Below are 23,598 nucleotides of genomic sequence, written 5' to 3'. Positions count from 1 at the left end.
ATACATTATTAGAAGAATATAATATAAATGTAACTAATTTACTTACCCTTACGTTGATGGTTCAGAAATTAATCACTCCTGCTGCACTTATGTCGCAAACTTGGGCTCCACCGAACGACAACGTCATGTTGGCAATTTCCTGTGCTTTCGGGCTTTGCACTTTCCGGCCTTGCAGATGGTCCCAGTATATCCCGCATAATACATTAACAAGGGCACTGTCCACCCCGTCAATTCTTACACCTCCCAAATTAATGTACATCTTTGTCTTATTTTGTGTTCTTTATTTATGTTTTAAATAACGGGGCATGTATGGTTTTGGTATTTACTCATCGATAGTATTATAAGAAATACCAATGTACTCGATATGCCAACACACATTTATTCGAATACGACGATCAAGAAGGAAGAACGTTTACAGATATTTTGTTGCTATACGATACGGACCGATAAATATCACATAATTCCGCGTCTAGTTTCCTGATTTCAACATGTATAAAAATAAAAATAAAATAATTGTAAGGCAACATATATTAACCCTAACCGATCGAGATATTATACTGCAATTAGTTGTATGCGATATTATACTGCGATATGATACTGCGATAGGTTTTATGCGATATTATACTGCGATAAGTCTGAGGCGAGTTATTCGACGATCGACAAAAATAGAGAAAAGAGTGAAATAAGTTAATAAGAGTAACCCAAGATCCGCGCCAAGATGGATAAAAAGATAGATTCAGAAATGCATAAATTGTCGTGTTTCGATGAGGACACAAAGGAACTCAATCTGTTCGAGCCGTATCAGGACATAGAGGAAGATATGTTCGAGCCGTCGCAATTGTCGTGTTTCGATGAGGACATAAATGAACTCAATCTGTTCGAGCCGTATCAGGACAAAGAGGCAGAGGAACATCTGCCGTGTGGTCCGCTGGACCGGCTGGTTAGTACATTGCCTATGGATGTTGACGACGACGACACTGAAGGTGAGTAGATTGTGGCAATTACATTGGAGCAGGTGAATCAGACTTTTCTTCCTCCAGGTATCGTCGGTAACGATGATCTGGTCAACGATATTGGTCGCCTTCAAGCGAGCAATGAATTGCACAAAGGTACAGGCCCCCGAAAATCTGGTAACGGACGCATTGGAAGAACTGAAAATGCAAGGAAACATAATGAATGGACGCATTAACATGACTGTAAATTTACAGAAACTAAGCGACTCAGAATTTTCCATTTACATGGATGAGTATCACATGCCGTGGTACCAATATGCAAAAAAAGGACCGGTACATAAATGGAAAATTCTTGCAGTCGCTGCAATCCCAATTAACGGGAATGAAATTCATTATTTGTATTTCCACATTTGTCCCGTTTCCAAAACATCTGCACTAGGCAGGAATGCGGTCAAGGAAGGACTCGATTTAGTATTTAGGGAGGTTGAGAGTGGGGGCTTGTCAAGTCAACTGTTGGCAGTTGGATCCGACCACTGCTTGACAAATTTCATGCCGTGCAAAAGTGTAAGGGGAAAATTCACCATATTGTGGGATCTGCCCCACCTCAAAAAGGCTATGCTAAAAAATGATATACATGAGGATGTGTTGTTGTCAAATATGTATGTCAAGGAATACAGGAAAAAAAATTACAAGAGTATCTTTGAGGCTACGAAGTCGGTAGACAGCTTGCCCGACTACCTAATGTCTGATAAAGTTAAAGAAATCATTAAAAATGAAATAATGAACTTATTACGACCTGTTGAAAAACATTTCGAATTTAGAAACGAACCAATATGTTTTAACAACATGAACAGCAATACCTTCGAGAAACGTGGCAAGCATTTATCAACAATTTTTATAAACATAATGAAAGTATCGTTTAAAGAAGATTTCAACAGAAACCCAGAATATTATGCTACAACTGAAGTGTTCTTGGCTCTCCAAATAATGGACCAAAAAATTAAATTATTAAATAAGACGTTAGAAAATATTTTGTAGTATGTAAATTATATTAATTTTAATAATAATAACAATAATAATAATAACAATAATAATAATAATAATAATTTGTTTTTTATTTTATTTATTTTATGTAGTATGTATTATACATGTACTATACATAATTAATGTATTTTCAGCTGTAGAATGTATAATATTTTGAGCCTGTACAAGATTTTCAGTTGTAGAATGTAGAATATTTCAGCCTGTACAAGATTTTCAGCTGTAGAAGCCTGTACAAGATTTTTAGCTGTAGTGTTCAATTTTTGTTTGTTGTTTGATTGATTTTTGAATTGATTGTTGTTGTTTGATTGATTTTGTTGTTCTGAAGGCTTGATCCACCGGTGACCAGGGACGCAGGATGGCTCTAAGCTATAGTATTTATTGTACGAGTAATAATCAACTAGCACAGCACTAGCATTTAACCCGTATTCAGAGCAGACTGTAAGTTTAAGTTAGTCTGAAATAATTTCACAATTAACATACGAATAATGAAATTGAACAAAACCCTTAATAATTTGTTGTCAGTAAGTAAGTAGTATATAATGGTTATATAGACAGTAAATATTGTATAAACGAATATCTTTACTGTATGTACCATTTTGTACCAGATTAAATATTTTGTAATTGCAAATGTTAGATTTATGCATTCTTGAATTTTCATTTCTTTTTCTTTTCGTTATAATAGTTTTATTATCTTTAATTCGTTTTCTGTTTTCTGTTTTCGTTTTGTTTTTTTTTTTGCATTTGATATGATTCGGTTCAAAATGTGTGTGTTGTTTACGCACATATTATGGTTAATGGTTCTTAATCTTGTTCGTTACTCTTTTATTACCCTTTTTGTATGTCTTTTGTTTTATAAATTAATCTTTAGCTAAGCTGAGGAGCGTAGCGTATCGGATCAAATCAATCAAAAGTTGATGGGTCTAAGGGGCTAGCTAACGAGGCAGTCAATGGCAATGGCAATAGAAATCCAAATGGAAATTTATGCAAACCATGCGTCAAAACTAAAAAAAAAACTAAACTAAAAACGCAGAATCATAGACGAGGGGGAACGTTGTGAGTTGCTGCGGACACCGCAACTCTACAGCTATACCCGATACTAAGTCAGTATGGCTCTCCTCCGGCAGACGCCTCTACACAAAATCAGTCTGAGCGTGACGTCGGGCGCTGCGTAGCCACTGCAAATTGATTTGTTCCTTTTGGCTATAAAAATTATCTGATCTAAACCAGATTCAGCAATCTGATAGATATGGTCGTTATCTATGATTCTGCGTTTTTAGTTTTCTCGAATGTGCAATATTGTGGATGCAACCGATTTTCGTCCTTTGTGGGGGCGTGGGGCGAAATTCTGAGATATACGTTTTATAGTGAGATCTAACAGAAGTGCGGATACTAAATTTGGTTACTCTAGCCTTAATAGTCTCTGAGATTTGTGGATGCCACAGATTTTCGTCCTTTGCGGGTGCGGAAGGGGGTGTGGCGAAATTTTGACACAAAACGGTCAAGGTCTGATATCACAGGAGTGTGGATACCAAATTTGGTTGCTCTAGCTCTTATGGGTTCTGAGATCCTTGAACTCATATTTTGCAATTGGCAAAACCGACCATGAAACCTGTGTGTTAGAGAGAGACAGAGCGAGAAAGAATGAAATTGTTTTCTTGGTTCTGGCTATAATAATTATACGCTCTGGTTCAGAATTTGCCGTCTAGAAGATATAGTCATCTTCTACGATTCTGCGTTTTTGGTTTTCTCGTATCGTCGAAATTGTGGATGCCACAGATTTTCGCCCTTTGTGGGAGCGGAAGTGGGCGGGGCAAAGTTTTGAAATTTTCTTGTAATAGTGACATATCACAAAAGTCTGGATCCAACACTTCGTTGCTATAGCTCTTATAGTCTTTGAGCACTAGGCACTGAAGGGGACGGACAGACGGACGGACGGACAGACGGACAGACAGACATGGCTCAATCGACTCGGCTATTGATGCTGATCAAGAATATATATACTTTATGGGGTCGGAAACGATTCCTTTTAGACGTTACACACATCCACTTTTACCACAAATCTAATATACCCCAATACTCATTTTGAGTATCGGGTATAATAGTGCCATAAATTGGATAAACAATCCAAGCACAGTTTGCCAAAAAACAGACTTTATGGACAAGCAATTTAGTTTAGTGTTTACTCTGCTCTCCTCCTCCCACGCAGCTAGAGGGTCTCTCGATCTGATCACATCACGTATTCGGGAAGGGTATGGTAAAATATCATGTGAGAATGTTATAGCAGTGTAAGACAGTACGTATATAGTATAAATTATTGACAGACGATCGGAGAAACGCGGCTGATCCTGTGCAGCTGGACATATACATATTCAGTTTATCGCGTTAAAAACTTTACATTAATCACGTCTGTCCCCCTTCTACTTACTCTTTCCGAAGTGTTGTCATTTGCTGATTTCACTTTTGCAGCTGCACCAACACAAAGAACTTTAGTAGAGGATTCGGTGAGCAACTCAGAGCCAATTTTGTTGGGCATTTCCTAGGCTCCAGCACTCTCAGTCTCCAAATTCTAGATGTTCCCACAGACAGAAAGAACAGGGCTGAAAGGTTTATAAATATAAATTCACTCAAAGAAAAAATGAGAAGTCGAAACAGTTTTCGAATCGCGAATGAAGATAATCTCATTATTATTTTACTTTTAAAACTAGTAATAATGTCGTTGGACTCCCTTTCCTTTGTGACACACTTTATTCTCAAATTCCAGAGTGATACGAGTACTTTTTTTTTTACCAGTGTTATAGTATATACATGTAGGAAACGAAGGAAAGAGAGAGACACGAAGCGGTCGTGTTTTCGTCGTGTCGTCGGGATAGAGCAGTAATCGGCTCTGAGAGAGCCGATAGCAAGAGAGAGAGATAGTCAGTTGTCAGTTCAGCCACGCATCAGACGTACACGCATATAATTATTCACAAACATACTTGTAAAACTTGGAGCTGTTATAATTTTAAGTCCAACATACTTATCAAATAAATGTTACTCGTTGCCATCAAGCAACTTAAACTACTACAAATTGGGGGCTCGTCCGAAAATAAGCCCAAGACAACATTTGCAAGTGAGATTTGTGCGTGTATTTGGAAATTTTGGCGAACACGAGACTGGTGACACAAGAGATCGGTCGCGGTGCGAAATTGAATTGCAGTCTGGCCTATAAGTGCGAGAGAGACCCTTGTCGAAGAAGGCGCATTAGTGTGAGCAGACATTCAAGAGAGCTGGAGCGACAAAACTACGGCAGACGGCAGCAAACACAGCAAGAATCAAAACCTTCGTTGTTGTTGTTGTGCATTGCGTCTGAGAGGCTAGAGCTACAAGGAGACAAGCGGCACAGAGACGAAATCTGAGCGCGTTCGTTCCAAAGAGAGCAGAAGCGACAAAACGACGGCAGACGGCAGCAAACACAGCAAGAATCAAAACCTTCGTTGTTGTTGTTGTGCATTGCGTCTGAGAGGCTAGAGCTACAAGGAGACAAGCGGCACAGAGACGACAATCTGAGCGCGTTCGTTCCAAAGAGAGCAGAAGCGACAAAACGACGGCAGACGGCAGCAAACACAGCAAGAATCAAAACCTTCGTTGTTGTTGTTGTGCATTGCGTCTGAGAGGCTAGAGCTACAAGGAGACAAGCGGCACAGAGACGACAATCTGAGTGCGTTCGTTCCAAAGGAAGCAGAAGCGACAAAACGACGGCAGCAAACATCAAGAATCAAAGAACATTGATTGTTGTTGTGTTGCACTGCGTCGGACGGAGACTACAACTACAAGAAGAGACAAGCAGCAAGGAGACGACCATTTTGTAACAGCAGAAGCAGCGACGATTCGGGAAGCGACAACGAGTTAACGGCGATCAGCGAGAGCAAGGCAAGGCAACAAAGAGAGGACGGCAACAGCGACATCGACAGGCAAGCGAGATCTGGATGTGGTGGTGTGTGTGCGTCAAATTTGGAGTCTGGAAAGTTCTGCGCAGAAGCGAGAGCTAACAAGGGGAAACCCATAGTAAGGTGAGCGTTAACAGAGAAGCGATCGTTAAGAGTGACGACTTTAAAGGCGTTTTCGGAGTCGATGTTAACTGGAAAATTGTTAACAGGCCAGCAGTAATAAGGTTGTTTAAGTTGATTTAATTACATTTTCTTAGATATAAGCTAATATCAATTATTTTGTATTTAAATAGTCACGATGTAAGTTGAAGAGATAATGACACTGAGAGTCGCAGATTTGCGAGAGAAGTTAAGAGAGCTTGCGTTGCAGACGACGGGACGAAAGCGCGATTTGCAAGATAGACTATTAATACATCACCTCTTTCCAGTTGAGGATGAAGAAGAGTCAGAGGATGAGTCCGTAGTAACAGCAGTGGATGATACCGTAGCAGTTCAACCAGGTACGCGACAGGCAGAGTATAAATCTTGGTTTACGCTAAAAGACGTGGAAGGTAGTGTGTCACAATTTTCTGGTTCTAATAACCCCGACATCAATCAATGGATAGAGGAATTAGAAGAATGCGCAGCTACTGTTCAATGGAGTCAATTACAATTATTCATTTATGCCAAGCAGTTGTTAGTTGGTGCAGCAAAATCTTTCGTTCGTAGTTTGCGTGATATTCGTAACTGGAATTCGTTGAAGGCAACTCTGTTGGATGAGTTTAGTGTTAAACTGTCGTCCGTAGAAGTACATAGAATGTTGCAAAAGCGCCAGCAGAAAAAAGGAGAGTCGTTGCATGAGTTTTTGTATGCGTTAATGGAGATAGCCAAGCCAATTAAACTAGATGATGAGAGTTTAATCGAATATTTTGTGGATGGTATACCAGACGCTAGGGCAAGTAAGGCAATGCTGTACCAAGCGAGAAACTTAAAGGAGCTTAAATTTCAGATCGATGTTTACCAGAAAGCTAGAGGCGGATCCAAGCCGATGAGTAAGAATTGGCCGCTGAGTAATAAAAGTGAGAGTTCGGTGAAAGGGTCGATGGCAGAGAATTTTAGGAAATGTTTTAAGTGTGGAGACAAATCGCATTTGAGGAAAGATTGTCCCAAAAATGATTTTTGTTGTTTCAAATGTGGCCAACCAGGACACCGTGCTGCAAGCTGTAATGTCAAGGTCGGAACCAGACAAGAAAAGAGATCGAATACGAACATTATTCGAGATAAGGAAGTCGTTGATAAGCCGTCAGGTATTTTCACTCCATCAGGTTTGGAATTAAAGGATATTAAGTACGCGAATTTGGTATTCCAAGGTTTGATTGATACTGGAGCAGATTTGTGTTTAATTCGCAGAAGGGTATTTTTGAAATTTGGAAATCTTGAACTGATCGGCCAGGAGAAATGTTTAACAGGTATTGGAGATAGTCAAGTTGTAACTTTTGGTAGCTTTTCGATACCAGTGAAAATCGATGAGATTGACATGGAGGTAGAATTTCATGTCACTCCAGACGAGGATATTGGTTTTGAAGCCATTTTAGGAAGGACTATTCTGGATCATGTTGACACGCAAGTTTCTAAGACAGGAACAAGATTTGTTCGTAGAGTTTGTGGCGAGGATAAAGATAATAAACTTGATCAGGTAGCATCGTCCTCATGCGTGGAATTGTTTAATGAATATAAAGGCATTTTCATGTCAAGTATTGACGAAGTCGAGAAGATTGGGGATACTGAGGGGCCCTATAAGACCTCTACAGTTTCAGAATATATGAAACCTTGGCTAGACCCATCCGAGGCGAATGGTCCGTCAGGACAGCCGAATGTAGGAAACGAAGGAAAGAGAGAGACACGAAGCGGTCGTGTTTTCGTCGTGTCGTCGGGATAGAGCAGTAATCGGCTCTGAGAGAGCCGATAGCAAGAGAGAGAGATAGTCAGTTGTCAGTTCAGCCACGCATCAGACGTACACGCATATAATTATTCACAAACATACTTGTAAAACTTGGAGCTGTTATAATTTTAAGTCCAACATACTTATCAAATAAATGTTACTCGTTGCCATCAAGCAACTTAAACTACTACATACATATGTAAGCTCCAAGAGAAGGGGGAATAAAATTCCACTCCAGACTCCGTATACTCTGTGATTTCGACTGGTTTCCGTAGATGAAGCAAATGTTTAAGAGTTTAAGGGCAATTTGTGTTTTCCGAAGCTTTTCGCAATAAGTATAGATTACCTTGACTACATCAATATTTCTGAAAGTAGTGCTCTTAATTGCTAGGGTCAGATGCGACTGAGAGAGGAGTTGCTCACTTTTGAAATCGTTTGCTGTTAAGTTTTCTGTTAATTATTGTGATATTACGCCATTCTGTCAGCCGATGTCTTAGTAAGACTTTGGGTCGAGCTTCAGCTTGGACAAACAATGAAGTTGTTTGTCAATTTCTTGGGCAAATACTCGTCCTCATGTGGAAAAACAAATACCAGAATGGGGAAGAGGTTAAGATGGGAGACAAGAAAATATCAAATAAAGGGCCAATTAAGTAAGGTGATTGTGCGATTCTGTTTATCTTATCAACGACAAATGTTGACCACAGGGGCGTCATTTACAATCCTCAATTTGTTTGCATACTAAAGCAACATTAGCCGAAGAGCTACCTACAAAAGAGAAGACGATGTTTCCTGCTTCCCAATTCGTAGGCTATTGATAAACAATCAGTGGGGGAATATTCAAATTAGCCAGGTCTCATGTGTGATTAGCCGATTTCTCACACATTTCAAGCATCAAAGCAGACAGCAGACAGAACGGAAAAGAACAGTCCAGAACACAACAGAGCGTTGAAGACGTTGTGCTGACGGCTGGAGGGATCAGATCCCACAGAAGAAGCCGCCTTGAAATTTACGAAAAGAGCCGCCTATAAATCGCAAGATTTCAGCACTGCCCAGGGCTTTATCTAAAGCTCCATTCGGAACAGTATTCAAAGCATAAAGCGTAACCAATTGATTGCTAATTGATATTGATGTGTCGATTATTTTATGATTTTTCTTTATGATCGTTAAATTTTGATATACCAAAAGGCGAGCGAGATCGAACACCAAACTTGATTCAAATTTGTATATCACTTTGAACAATCAAGCCACTCCCTGAGTACTTCTCAGGCCTTGTCTTACCTTGTCTTCAGTTGGATTGTTATAATTTAATAACTACACGGGAGGGCAAATTAAGTCTGTAGTTCGGTTACCACAAAAACCACTTAAAGACGCTGTCTTTAATTGCCCCAAAACGAAGATTTGGTTTTTATTTTTCGAGAAACCTGTGGGGTAGCTTTCGGCTGCGGATGTGGCTGTGACTGTGGCTCTGACTGTGGCTCTGCCTCCAGCTGATGGCCAGCTCCATGGACAGACAGTCATTTGTGTGAAAATCATCGTAGCATGAAGCGTTGTCAAATACCGTTTGTTGCGGGGGTCGGTCCACTCTCATGCTTTTGTTTCGGCCATTTCAAGGGCTGTACAGAAACCGTCTGTTGGGTCAGACCTCCCTCCATTGACTAGAGCAGAGCTCTAACAATGCGGGTTCTGGCATCATTTTCATAGAAACGGCATTAGAAGTTACTCATACTTAGCGTGGGTTGCCTCTCCGAATTTGGTGGATCAGGGCGAGTTCAAGCCCCTCCACCATGTGCTGAAGAATATAAAGATTGAGGCAGGCACTAAGATGGAGCTGATCCGACTTTTCCTGAAACAACCACAGTTGGACATTGACAGCTATCGGAACGGGCAGGTACGCCAGATGCTGAGGGATCAGTATCCGGAACTGCCGTTGCCGGAGCAGCGCGAGGCCGGAGCAGAGATCGACTGCGAGCTCCGCACGCTGCGGGACGGAGATGAGAACCAGTTCGAGCAACAGTTCGCGGAGTGCCACCAGAACGTCAGCGGAAACGCAGACAACTAATGCAATGCCAACCAGGAGGAGTATCAGTCCCTGCTGGCGGAGAGTATCAAGCGGGGCAAGCAGCGAGCCTTTGATAACATCCTCGAGACGAGCATCAACATTAATCCTTCAAAATTGAGCGACATCAGCCCCGTGGAGTTGGCCGTAATCTGGGGCAACCACAGGGCGCTAGAGAAGCTGTTGAAGCATCCGCAGCTGAGGCTGACATCGCATTCCAAGCTGCTGAACGCGGTTATCAGTCGCCTGGGTGAGCAGCCGCTGGACGACTTCTGTGACCACCAGCGCTGCTTCCAGCTGCTGCTCGAGAGCGATCGTGTGGACATCAATGAGGCGGACAAGGCTGGCCTGGTGCCACTCTCCTATGCGGTCAAGTATCGCAACACAAAGGTGGCACAGGAGCTTCTACGGCAGGGAGCGTACATCGGGGCGAGAAGCGCGTTCGGAGATCTTCCCATACAGGAGATGGACCCGAAAGTGCTGGAGGAGCACTTCGATTCCTGCATCACCACCAACGGGGAGAAGCCCGGTGACCAGAGTTTCGAGATCATCATCAACTACAAGAATCTGATGAGACGCCAGCGAGAGCCCGGGCGGTCGGACAAGCGGAGCATTGGCCATCCTCACCAATTGGAGGACGAGATGACTCCAATCGCATACATCGCCGATTCCAAGGAGCTGAGTTACCTGCTGCAGCACCCGCTAATCTCGAGTTCCCTCTTCCTCAAGTGGCACCGCCTGTCGGTGATCTTCTATCTGAACTTTCTACTTTACTCTCTCTTCACTGCCTCCATTATCACGCATACGCTCCTTAAGTTCCACGCAAGCGACCACTCGGGCCTGACTGCCCTCTTCGGCCTGTTCTCTTGGATAGGGATTGTGTATCTCATGATCCGAGAGGTCATACAGCTTGCCATGTCGCCGCTGCTGTACTTCAGGTCCATCACGAACCTGATGGAGGTGGCTCTCATTGTCTTGTCGATCCTAACCTGCATGGAAGCCAGCTACGACAAGGAGACGCAGCAGACTCAGACGCAGCGGCCGTCTTCACCATTCTGCTGGTGTCCGTGGAGTTCTGCCTGCTGGTTGGCTCCCTGCCAGTACTCTCAATTTCGACGCACATGCTCATGCTGCGCGCCGTCTCCAGCAGCTTCATCAAGAGCTTTGCTCTCTACTCGATCTTTGTGCTTACGTTTAGTCTGTGCTTCTACATACTGTTTGGCAAGCCCCAGGTGGATTCCTCCTCTCCGAAGGACAGCACGCCAGAGCCAGCAAAGGAGGGAGAAGATGATGGTCACTTCAACACATTCTCCGTGCCCATCGAGGCGCTCATCAAGACGATTGTGATGCTCACGGGAGAATTTGATGCCGGTGACATAAAGTTTGACAGCGTCTACACTTACCTGATCTTCCTGCTCTTTGTGTTCTTCATGACCATTGTGCTGTTCAATCTCCTGAATGGTCTGGCTGTCAGCGATACTCAGGTGGGTTTACATTTCCTTTTCTTCCTCGGCTTTATCCAACTGTTTTCTCCCCTCTCTTTTCCCACAGGCCATCAAGGCCCAGGCGGAACTGAACGGCGCCATTGTCCGCACCAATCTGCTGACCCGCTACGAGCAAGTTCTCACTGGCCGACATGGACACGCTCAGACCTCATCGTCCCAGTTGAACAAAGGCAGTCGGTTCGCTCGAGGAAGACCATGAGCTAGTCACCGGTTCAATAGTAATTTTCTTCATGCTTTTCTTGAGTTTCACGCCCTCGTGGCTTTTCCCACACTTGGGACCCCACTAGGCAGAAAAGCGAAAGGAGAGAAAATCTTCACTGATGAATCGCCTAATCGGATCGGATCGGCTGTTATATACTCACAACACATACTCATTGGCCGCATTTGCGAATCGCTGGGCTGTGAACAAGCTTGAATTGAAAGAGTGTCGGCACTTCGGTGTGCCAAAGATACATATCTTTACCCCTTGAATCAGCTCGTGTTGATTTTTCTGCCGTGCATTGCACTTTTGAGCTCAGGTCCTAAACGAGAGTCACACACCACACACATGCACATTATTATCATTATCATCATCATTATGATAATGACTGTGAGCGAACGAATGCTGATGAAGCCTCATTGTCAATGTCGAAAGTTATGGGATTGGTTAAGGAAACCCAAGGTGGGATATGAAAAGTATTGCGTTCTGCTCTGCCATAGGATCCCAGCTTTAATATTAGGGGGATTCCCCTTCCAAGCAACGATGCGACAATCAACGGACATTGATTAACAACTGTATGTACATATGCATCTACAGTGGGTACACAGCAAGGCAGGCGCGATTAGATACAGGCCAGCGCCGAGCAGCGTAGACACCCAGTACCCTGCCACCCTCCGAGGGAAACAGAGAGCGATGAAGGGGCGATCTGTGTGTGCGTATTCAATGAATTAATATTTCATTCTAGAACGCAGTTGTCTGCGTTAGTTGGGCACACACACACAGTACATATATGCTGGCAGCGTACCCATTCAATCTACTCGACGGCTGATGCGCGCCAGTAGCCCCCGCTGGAAACTTCCGCAGATTCTGGAACGCATAGGATGCGGGCTATCGGCGACAGGGGAATACTACTAAGCAGAAAGAGAAGGCGAGTTCATATTATTGCCAATTTAATGCAAGAAAAATAAAGAGAGTGGAGTGGGCGATGCCAAAGTCAGAAGAAAGAAAGGCCGTAAACCAAAAGAAGAAGGCCTGTCTCGCTCTCTCTCGTGGGAATTGACTTTGAATTTCGAATATTTCGGTATCTATTTTCATTGCGGCCAAAAACGGAGAGACGATTCCGTGTATTGCGATGCCAACATCAACGAAAATAGATGCCCAAATGGAAGTGCAAACATCTGTGGGGAGGGGTGTAGTGTCGGGCGTGTGGCCGTGTGTCTTCTGTCAGTCTGTGATTGGATACTGCTTGCTTCTTTCTGCTCGATGGCTGCCCCTAGAGCACAAGGTGCAGGCGTATCTGGACGTATCCAGCTGCTCGACGGTCTTCTTCAGGAGCGCCGCCAGGGACAGGATGAATCCCAGGAGGCTGAGGGAGAACAGCCAGGGCGTGGTCATGAGCACGTCACTCCTGACGAGCGTCTCGTCGCCCCGGGCATTGGCCATGCGCCACAGCAACTGGCGCTGGATGGTGCGCAGCTTGAACTTGCTGTTCCACAATCGGTGGCGCTTCGAGCCGACGGTTTCGTTGAAGCCCACGGTCAGCCAGAACACCGCGCAGCACAGCAGTTGCAGCACCAGCAGCACGACCTTGACCACAGCGGTCTCCAAGACGAGGTGGTACAAGGCCACCATGCGCTGACGGTGCTCCGGCTGCATTGTGGAGAGCACGACTGCGCCGAGGGACTCCAGCGGGGAGACCCTGGGGGAAGGGCCGTCGGAGAGCTCCTCCCACTCCGAGTCCGACTTGGTGCGCTCTATCGAGCTGAACTCGCTCTGGCTCTGACAGGTCTGGCTCTGACAGGAGTACGACTCCTCCTCTTGGTCCTCCTCGGTGGGCATCGAGTAGTCGCCCTCGTAGTCGCCCTCGTAGCGGCAGTCGGAGTACTCTTCGTGGGGGTCGTCGTAGTAGTCTCCGCGGCTGTCCGGAGAAGCGCCGCCCGTCCAGAGGGAGCTCAACACGGGCGGTGGTCCCATCGAAGCCATCTGTGGCACAGCATTGAATCTGCAGGGGAGCCGGGGGTAAGTTATGTCCTGGGGGAAGGGGAGTCTGGGCTGCTGCCGCTCACCCATCTGAATCCCCCATCGGAGGGAAGGTGGGGGGGTGAGCGTGACCTATTGGACCCATTGGGCGGGACAGCAGAGGACTGGTGTGGATTTGGCCTAGGAAGGACATCGCATTGAGTCCATTCATGTCGGCGGAACCTTCGGGGGGGACCTGCAGCCCCGGCTGCTGCTGCTGCTGCTGGTCGGTAAAGACGAAGGATCCCATGGATTCGAAAATACCCCGCGAGCGGGTGAATGGGGAACGTGGATTGTTAATAGTTGGATTCATCTTATTCCAGCACCTGTGAGGAAATATTCGTTCATGGGCTTTGTTTTGTATTTGTATTTTTATTTACTTTATGTTCCCTGTGCTTTCGATATTTGCTGCCGTTCTCTGTGTTGTGCCGATCTCTCCAGATATTCGTACTGAATGATTTCCAGAGCCAGTTCTGAACGGCTCCAAGTGATAGTTCAGGGCCCACTTCGATGTTGTGTTTCGAATCACAGGTCAGGTGACGTACTTTCCCTGGGCAGAGCTGCGACTTGCAATAGTTGATCGGCTTTGTTGGTTTGGGATAGGACTTGCGATAAATACCATGCCACCATACTCCTTGGTGTGGCCGAAATGTTGGCTACCATTCTGGGATTAAGGAGTTAAGTGTTAAGGAGAGTGGGGAGGAGGGGGTATATTTTTGCTTGGCTTTACATCTTCCTTAAGCTGCTGTTTTGTGTCACAGCCAACCTGTCATTTGTACATTGAATTGCTGCTCGAGAGGTCTCTTTGGAGTCCTTTGTTCCCCGTGTACAAATTTACATAAAATCACAGGAAGCACTTAGGATTAATAGGGGGCACTCATCCCCTCTACTCCCTCTCCACCTTTTGGTGTTCGGCATTCAATTTGTGGCTTGATTTCTTACCTTTTATGATGCGCTATACGGCTGTAATCCATGTAGGACATGCACTTTGTTTATCCATTCAAAGGCGCTAAAGAGGGTAGTCCTGTAATCCAAAAGAGCATCCAGTATATCCAGAGCGAAGGTTAATCCATTCGATGGAGCGCTCAAGCAGACCAGCCAGGCGGTTGACCAGAAGCTTAACGAGGCTTAAAATTTCCAAGAGGCCGCCAGCCGGCAAGTGTCATTGCAGTCCCTCCAGTCGACTCCACTCCAGTCCAGTTTTTTCCCAAACTGTGCGACGTGAATAACTTTGATGATTTCTTGGCCCAAAGGCGCCCACACAATATAAATACTCCTCCCTTTTTTGTCAATAAGTTTATTTTCAGTCCTTACATTTACGAATAACAGGCGAGTTTTTCTACTCAAATCAAATATTAAAATTAAAAAACGAAACAGTTATTGGTTGATGTCCTTCAGCTTCTCTGGATCAGTCTACTCAAGCCAAATCAAATATTAGAATTAAAAAACGAAACAGATATTGGTCGATGTCCTTCAGCTTCTCTGCATCCGTCTTGGCGGCCCACAAGCGGCACCCAATTTTTTTATAGTCATCTCTGCACATGACTCTCAAATACTCGGCCGGCACCCCAGTTTCCTCTGATAGTCTTAACACGGTCACTTTATTTTTTTCCTTAAAAACGGAAGCAATTTTTTGCATTGTCTTCGAATTCCTTGAAACCATACCTCTTATTGCTGTGTAATGTTGGTTCATTACGTGGTTTCCCAAGGTGCTCAACCTTCCAATCATTTTGCCGCATAGTTTGCACTTGCATCCATGCACGGGGGCGAAGCTTTAGGGGAAATCGGTGTTTTCAAATTGTCCTTTCCACTTTCACTACTAAGAATGTCTTCAGTAAACATGTCTGGAGAATTAAGAAGTTATTATATGTATTTTTTTAAAATTTTACTTATTTACTTACTTAAGTCCGGTGCACTGGCTCAGACGAATCATATATTTCATCAGAAATAGTACACTCCATATCATTGACTGTATAATCAGAAATATTGTGAATATTGTCAGAAATGTTGTCAATATTCTCCTCAATATCGTGAGTTGTGGCCGACTCCTCCATATGACCGTGCATATTGTTGTCAATATCCTCAATAGCCTGAGTTGTTTCCGACGCCTCCGTATCACCGTGCATATTGTCAATATCCTCAATATCCTGAGTTGTGGCCGACTCCTCCGTATCACCGTTTATATTGTTGTCAATATCCTCAATATCCTGAGATATCATCAGAACAGAAATATTCTGCACCGAAGTAACAGGCTCAGCATACTTCGCGTGCGTCGTCCCCGCTGAATGGAATACATTATTAGAAGAATATAATATAAATGTAACTAATTTACTTACCCTTACGTTGATGGTCCAGAAAAAAAAAGTACACATTAATCACTCCTGCTGCACTTATGTCGCAAACTTGGGCTCCACCGAACGACAACGTCATGTTGGCAATTTCCTGTGCTTTCGGGCTTTGCGCTTTCCGGCCTTGCAGATGGTCCTAGTATATCCCGCATAATACATTAACAAGGGCACTGTCCACCCCGTCAATTCTTTCACCTCCCAAATTAATGTACATCTTTGTCTAATTTTGTGTTTATTTTTTATGTTTTAAATAACGGGGCATGTATGGTCTTGGTATTTACTCATCGATAGTATTATAAGAAATACCAATGTACTCGATATGCCAACACACATTTATTCGAGTACGACGATCAAGAAGGAAGAACGTTTACAGATATTTTGTTGCTATACGATACGGACCGATAAATATCACATAATTCCGCGTCTAGTTTCCTGATTTCAACATGTATAAAAATAAAAATAAAATAATTGTAAGGCAACATATATTAACCCTAACCGATCGAGATATTATACTGCAATTAGTTTTATGCGATATAATACTGCGATATGATACTGCGATAGGTTTTATGCGATATTATACTGCGATAAGTCTGAGGCGAGTTATTCGACGATCGACAAAAATAGAGAAAAGAGTGAAATAAGTTAATAAGAGTAACCCAAGAACCGCGCCAAGATGGATAAAAAGATAGATTCAGAAATGCATAAATTGTCGTGTTTCGATGAGGACATAAAGGAACTCAATCTGTTCGAGCCGTATCAGGACATAGAGGAAGATATGTTCGAGCCGTCGCAATTGTCGTGTTTCGATGAGGACATAAATAAACTCAATCTGTTGGAGCCGTCGCAATTGTCGTGTTTCGATGAGGACATAAATGAACTCAATCTGTTCGAGCCGTATCAGGACAAAGAGGCAGAGGAACATCTGCCGTGTGGACTGCTGGACCGGCTGGTTAGTACATTGCCTATGGATGTTGACGACGACGACACTGAAGGTGAGTTGATTGTGGCAATTGCATTGGAGCAGGTGAATCAGACTTTTCTTCCTCCAGGTATCGTCGGTAACGATGATCTGGTCAACGATATTGGTCGCCTTCAAGCGAGCATTGAATTGCACAAAGGTACAGGCCCCCGAAAATCTGGTAACGGACGCATTGGAAGAACTGAAAATGCAAGGAAACATAATGAATGGACGCATTAACATGACTGTAAATTTACAGAAACTAAGCGACTCAGAATTTTCCATTTACATGGATGAGTATCACATGCCGTGGTACCAATATGCAAAAAAAGGACCGGTACATAAATGGAAAATTCTTGCAGTCGCTGCAATCCCAATTAACGGGAATGAAATTCATTATTTGTATTTCCACATTTGTCCCGTTTCCAAAACATCTGCACTAGGCAGGAATGCGGTCAAGGAAGGACTCGATTTAGTATTGAGGGAGGTTGAGAGTGGGGGCTTGTCAAGTCAACTGTTGGCAGTTGGATCCGACCACTGCTTGGCAAATTTCATGCCGTGCAAAAGTGTAAGGGGAAAATTCATCATATTGTGGGATCTGCCCCACCTCAAAAAGGTTATCCTAAAAAATGATATACATAAGGATATGTTGTTGTCAAATATGTATGTCAAGGAATACAGGAAAGAAAATTACAAGAGTATCTTTGAGGCTACGAAGTCGGTAGACAACTTGCCCGACTACCTAATGTCTGATAAAGTTAAAGAAATCATTAAAAATGAAATAATGAACTTATTACGCGCTGTTGAAAAACATTTCGAATTTAGAAACGAACCAATATGTTTTAACAACATGAACAGCAATACCTTCGAGAAACGTGGCAAGCATTTATCAACAATTTTTATAAACATAATGAAAGTATCGTTTAAAGAAGATTTCAACAAAAACCCAGTATATTATGCTACAACTGAAGTGTTCTTGGCTCTTCAAATAATGGACCAAAAAATTAAATTATTAAATAAGACGTTAGAAAATATTTTGTAGTAGTACATATGTATATACCCAATATAGAGCATGTATATGCGATGCATGTGTGTGTATCCACTTTAGTTAAGTTAAGCATGTGTCCATGTGTTTGTGAGCTGTCCTTATTTCGGTGCCAGCTAAACATTTCTTGTATACAACTATATTTTGTTGCTTTTTATCTGCGGATGCCACTCGGAGGCGGTTCAGCATGAAGTCATGCTTGGTCTCAGCTCCAGCCCCATCTCCTCACGCATTCATCTTAATTACGAAGTTTTTATGATGAAAATTTCAGGGCTGCGTTTCACTACAAGTCAAGTATATATTTCACTGTAAAAAAACTTCATTTGTAGATCAAGATTGTAGTTTTTTTCTGCCACACCCGAGTACTTTTTTCTTCATACTAGAATTTTTGGTTATTTCCCTTTGTTTTTCCAGTTTTAATGCCAAGTGTAAACAAAGCGTCTCGGGCCAGACCATCGCCTGTTGTTCATTAAGTGCAGCAAAACGCTGAGAATGCATAACAAAAACGAGGGGAACGTTGTGAGTTGCTGCGGAGACCGCAACTCTACATTTATACCCGATACTGCAAATTGATTTCTTGCTTTTGGCTACAAAAATGATCCGATCTGATCCAGATTCAGCAATCTGATAGATATGATCATTATCTATGATTTTGCGTTTTTAGTTTTCTCGAACCTGCAATATTGTGGATGCAACAGATTTTCGTCCTTTGTGTGGGCGGAAGGGGGTGGGACGAAATTTTGAGATATACGTTTTATAGTGAGATCTAACGGGAGTGCGGATACTAAATTTGGTTACTCTAGCGTTAATAGTCTCTGAGATTTGTGGATTTTCGTCCTTTGCGGGGGCGGAAGGGAGCGTGGCGAAATTTTGACACAAAACGGTCAAGGTCCGATATCACAGGAGTGTGGATACCAAATTTGGTTGCTCTAGCTCTTATGGGTTCTGAGATCCTTGAACTCATATTTTACAATTGGCAAAACCGACCATGAAACCTGTGTGTTAGAGAGAGACAGAGCGAGAAAGAATGAAATTGTTTTCTTGATTCTGGCTATAATAATTATACGATCTGGTTCAGAATGCCGTCTAGAAGATATAGTCATCTTCTACGATTCTGCGTTTTTGGTTTTCTCGTATCGTCGAAATTGTGGATGCCACAGATTTTCGCCCCTTGTGGGAGCGGAAGTGGGCGGGGCAAAGTTTTGAAATTTTCTTGTAGCAGTGACATATCACAGAAGTCTGGATCCAAAACATCGTTGCTCTAGCTCCTATAGTCTTTGAGCATTAGGCGCTGAAGGGGACGGACAGACGGACGGACGGACAGACAGACAGGGCTCAATCGACTCGGCTATTGATGCTGATCAAGAATATATATACTTTATATATATACACTCAAACTGTGACATCATCGCCAGATCGAACGAGAGTTTTTTAAAAACGATTTTCGAATGTGGGCCGGCAATGGTCACGATCACTTTTTTGATGCCCTAAAAGGAAACGCCGAAGGTGGCTCGTTTTCTCAAGTGTCTATTGTTTCTTTCAAGAAAAGAAAATAAATAAGAAATAAACGAAATAATCATGCCTGACCGTCAGTCGATCCCCTCAGATAGTGTGCAACAGCAGTAAACGGAGTGCAGTTCCATGTTTACCCAATCGGGTTCGGGAGTAATCCAAGCCTCGCTTCATTTGCATGGACTTTTGGCGTCGAGTGCTTCCGTCCTCACATACCACATTACACATGTACCGAGAGCTGAATTTGCATTTCTTATTACTAATTACAATTAAATAATCCATCGATTAGGCGATGTTTCCCTCCCTCCCCATATACGACTACTACCTAAATCGTTGGCTGGATTCATTCGTTTGCCGATCTGGCTCCGCCCACAAAGCTTTTGTTTATTCGTTTTCTACTTTTAGCGGGACACAAGGGCGTAGTCCCAAAAGGGGTGCTAAATCAAAGCGATCTTTAATTCATTTTTTTTTTTAAATCTTACCATTTTCAGGCTTTTGGAAGTTCCGGGGAGAATCGTGAAAGTCCCAGTACTGCCGCCTCGTCTGGGCTTAATTAAATTATTCGAAATTATCGAAACGTGCGGGGCACTGACTGACATCCCCCCCAATTCTCCCACTCCACACACACCCCCCTCAAATCTTTTGTTGTGTGTTGTACGAGTACATGATGTAGGCCAGCCAATTGTTTATGAAGTGCACAGCGAGTACGAGTAGTACATATGTATATACCCAATATAGAGCATGTATATGCGATGCATGTGTGTGTATCCACTTTAGTTAAGTTAAGCATGTGTCCATGTGTTTGTGAGCTGTCCTTATTTCGGTGCCAGCTAAACATTTCTTGTATACAACTATATTTTGTTGCTTTTTATCTGCGGATGCCACTCGGAGGCGGTTCAGCATGAAGTCATGCTTGGTCTCAGCTCCAGCCCCATCTCCTCACGCATTCATCTTAATTACGAAGTTTTTATGATGACAATTTCGGGGCTGCGTTTCACTACAAGTCAAGTATATATTTCACTGTAAAAAAACTTCATTTGTAGATCAAGATTGTAGTTTTTTTCTGCCACACCTGAGTACTTTTTTTTTCATACTAGAATTTTTGGTTATTTCCCTTTGTTTTTCCAGTTTTAATGCCAAGTGTAAACAAAGCGTCTCGGGCCAGACCATCGCCTATTGTTCATTAAATGCAGCAAAACGCTGAGAATGCATAAAAAAAACGAGGGGGAACGTTGTGAGTTGCTGCGGAGACCACAACTCTACATTAATACTGCAAATTGATTTCTTGCTTTTGGCTACAAAAATGATCCGATCTGATCCAGATTCAACAATTCTGATAGATATGGTCATTATCTACGATTCTGCGTTCTTGGTTTTCTCGTATCTGTAAAATTGTGGATGCCACAGATTTTCGGCCTTTGTGGGGGCGGAAGTGGGCGGGGCGAAGTTTTGAAATTTTCTTGTAGCAGTGACATATCACAGAAGTCTGGATCCAAAACATCGTTGCTATAGCTCTTATAGTCTTTGAGCACTAGGCGCTGCAGGGGACGGACAGACGGACAGACGGACGGACGGACAGACGGACGGACGGACAGACGGAGAGACAGACTAGGCTCAATCGACTCGGCTATTGATGCTGATCAAGAATATATATACTTTATGGGGTCGGAAACGATTCCTTCTAGACGTTACACACATCCACTATTACCACAAATCTAATATACCCCAATACTCATTTTGAGTATCGGGTATAATAATGCCATAAATTGGATAAACAATCCAAGCACAGTTTGCCAAAAAACAGACTTTATGGACAAGCAATTTAGTTTAGTGTTTACTCTGCTCTCCTCCTCCCACGCAGCTAGAGGGTATCTCGATCTGATCACATCACGTATTCGGGAAGGGTATGGTAAAATATCATGTGAGAATGTTATAGCAGTGTAAGACAGTACGTATATAGTATAAATTATTGACAGACGATCGGAGAAACGCGGCTGATCCTGTGCAGCTGGACATATACATATTCAGTTTATCGCGTTAAAAACTTTACATTAATCACGTCTGTCCCCCTTCTACTTACTCTTTCCGAAGTGTTGTCATTTGCTGATTTCACTTTTGCAGCTGCACCAACACAAAGAACTTTAGTAGAGGATTCGGTGTGCAACTCAGAGCCAATTTTGTTGGGCAATTTCCTAGGCTCCAGCTCTCTCAGTCTCCAAATTCCAGATGTTCCCACAGACAGAAAGAAGAACAGGGCTGAAAGGTTTATAAATATAAATTCACTCAAAGAAAAAATGAGAAGTCGAAACAGTTTTCGAATCGCGAATGAAGATAATCTCATTATTATTTTTCTTTTAAAACTAGTAATAATGTCGTTGGACTCCCTTTCCTTTGTGACACACTTTATTCTCAAATTCCAGAGTGATACGAGTACTTTTTTTTTACCAGTGTTATAGTATATACATATGTGAGCTCCAAGAGAAGGGGGAATAAAATTCCACTCCAGACTCCGTATACTCTGTGATTTCGACTGGTTTCCGTAGATGAAGCAAATGTTTAAGAGTTTAAGGTCAATTTGTGTTTTCCGAAGCTTTTCGCAATAAGTATAGATTACCTTGACTACATCAATATTTCTGAAAGTAGTGCTCTTAATTGCTAGGGTCAGATGCGACTGAGAGAGGAGTTGCTCACTTTTGAAATCGTTTGCTGTTAAGTTTTCTGTTAATTATTGTGATATTACGCCATTCTGTCAACCGATGTCTTAGTAAGACTTTGGGTCGAGCTTCAGCTTGGACAAACAATGAAGTTGTTTGTCAATTGCTTGGGCAAATACTCGTACTCAGGTGGAAAAACAAATACCAGAATGGGGAAGAGGTTAAGATGGGAGACAAGAAAATATCAAATAAAGGGCCAATTAAGGAAGGTGATTGTGCGATTCTGTTTATCTTATCAACGACAAATTTTGACCCCAGGGGCGTCATTTACAATCCTCAATTTGTTTGCATTCTAAAGCAACATTAGCCGAAGAGCTACCTACAAAAGAGCTTCCTTCCTGATTCCCAGTTCGTAGGCTATTGATAAACAATCAGTGGGGGAATTAGCCAGGTCTCATGTGTGATTAGCCGATTTCTCACACATTTCAAGCATCAAAGCAGACAGCAGACAGAACGGAAAATAACAGAACAGAACACAACAGAGCGGAAGACGTTGAGCTGACGGCTGGAGGGATCAGATCCCACAGAAGAAGCCGCCTTGAAATTTACGAAAAGAGCCGCCTATAAATCGCAAGATTTCAGCACTGCCCAGGGCTTTATCTAAAGCTCCATTCGGAACAGTATTCAAAGCATAAAGCGTAACCAATTGATTGCTTATTGATATTGATGTGTCGATTATTTTATGATTTTTCTTTATGATCGTTAAATTTTGATATACCAAAAGGCGAGCGAGATCGAACACCAAACTTGATTCAAATTTGTATATCACTTTGAACAATCAAGCCACTCCCTGAGTACTTCTCAGGCCTTGTCTTACCTTGTCTTCAGTTGGATTGTTATAATTTAATAACTACACGGGAGGGCAAATTAAGTCTGTAGTTCGGTTACCACAAAAACCACTTAAAGACGCTGTCTTTAATTGCCCCCAAAACGAAGATTTGGTTTTTATTTTTCGAGAAACCTGTGGGGTAGCTTTCGGCTGCGGATGTGGCTGTGACTGTGGCTCTGCCTCCAGCTGATGGCCAGCTCCATGGACAGACAGTCATTTGTGTGAAAATCATCGTGGCATGAAGCGTTGTCAAATACCGTTTGTTGCGGGGGTCGGTCCACTCTCATGCTTTTGTTTCGGCCATTTCAAGGTCTGTACAAAAACCGTCTGTTGGGTCAGACCTCCCTCCATTGACCAGAGCAGAGCTCTAACAATGCGGGTTCTGGCATCATTTTCATAGAAACGGCATTAGAAGTTACTCATACTTAGCGTGGGTTGCCTCTCCGAATTTGGTGGATCAGGGCGAGTTCAAGCCCCTCCACCATGTGCTGAAGAATATAAAGATTGAGGCAGGCACTAAGCTGGAGCTGATCCGACTTTTCCTGAAACAACCACAGTTGGAAATTGAC

At 43.0% G+C, this 23,598-nt stretch overlaps 1 pseudogene; it reads left to right on the top strand.

Annotated features, from left to right (window-relative positions):
• Positions 1-56: 56 nt before the first annotated feature.
• Positions 57-11,532, top strand: LOC117194629 (annotated as a pseudogene).
• The last annotated feature ends 12,066 nt before the right edge of the window (positions 11,533-23,598 follow it).

This window comes from Drosophila miranda (genome assembly GCF_003369915.1).
Source record: "Drosophila miranda strain MSH22 chromosome Y unlocalized genomic scaffold, D.miranda_PacBio2.1 Contig_Y3_pilon, whole genome shotgun sequence".
Taxonomy (NCBI): domain Eukaryota; kingdom Metazoa; phylum Arthropoda; class Insecta; order Diptera; family Drosophilidae; genus Drosophila; species Drosophila miranda.
Note: the sequence above shows the minus strand (reverse complement) of the source record. Positions and strands in the feature narration are given on the sequence as shown.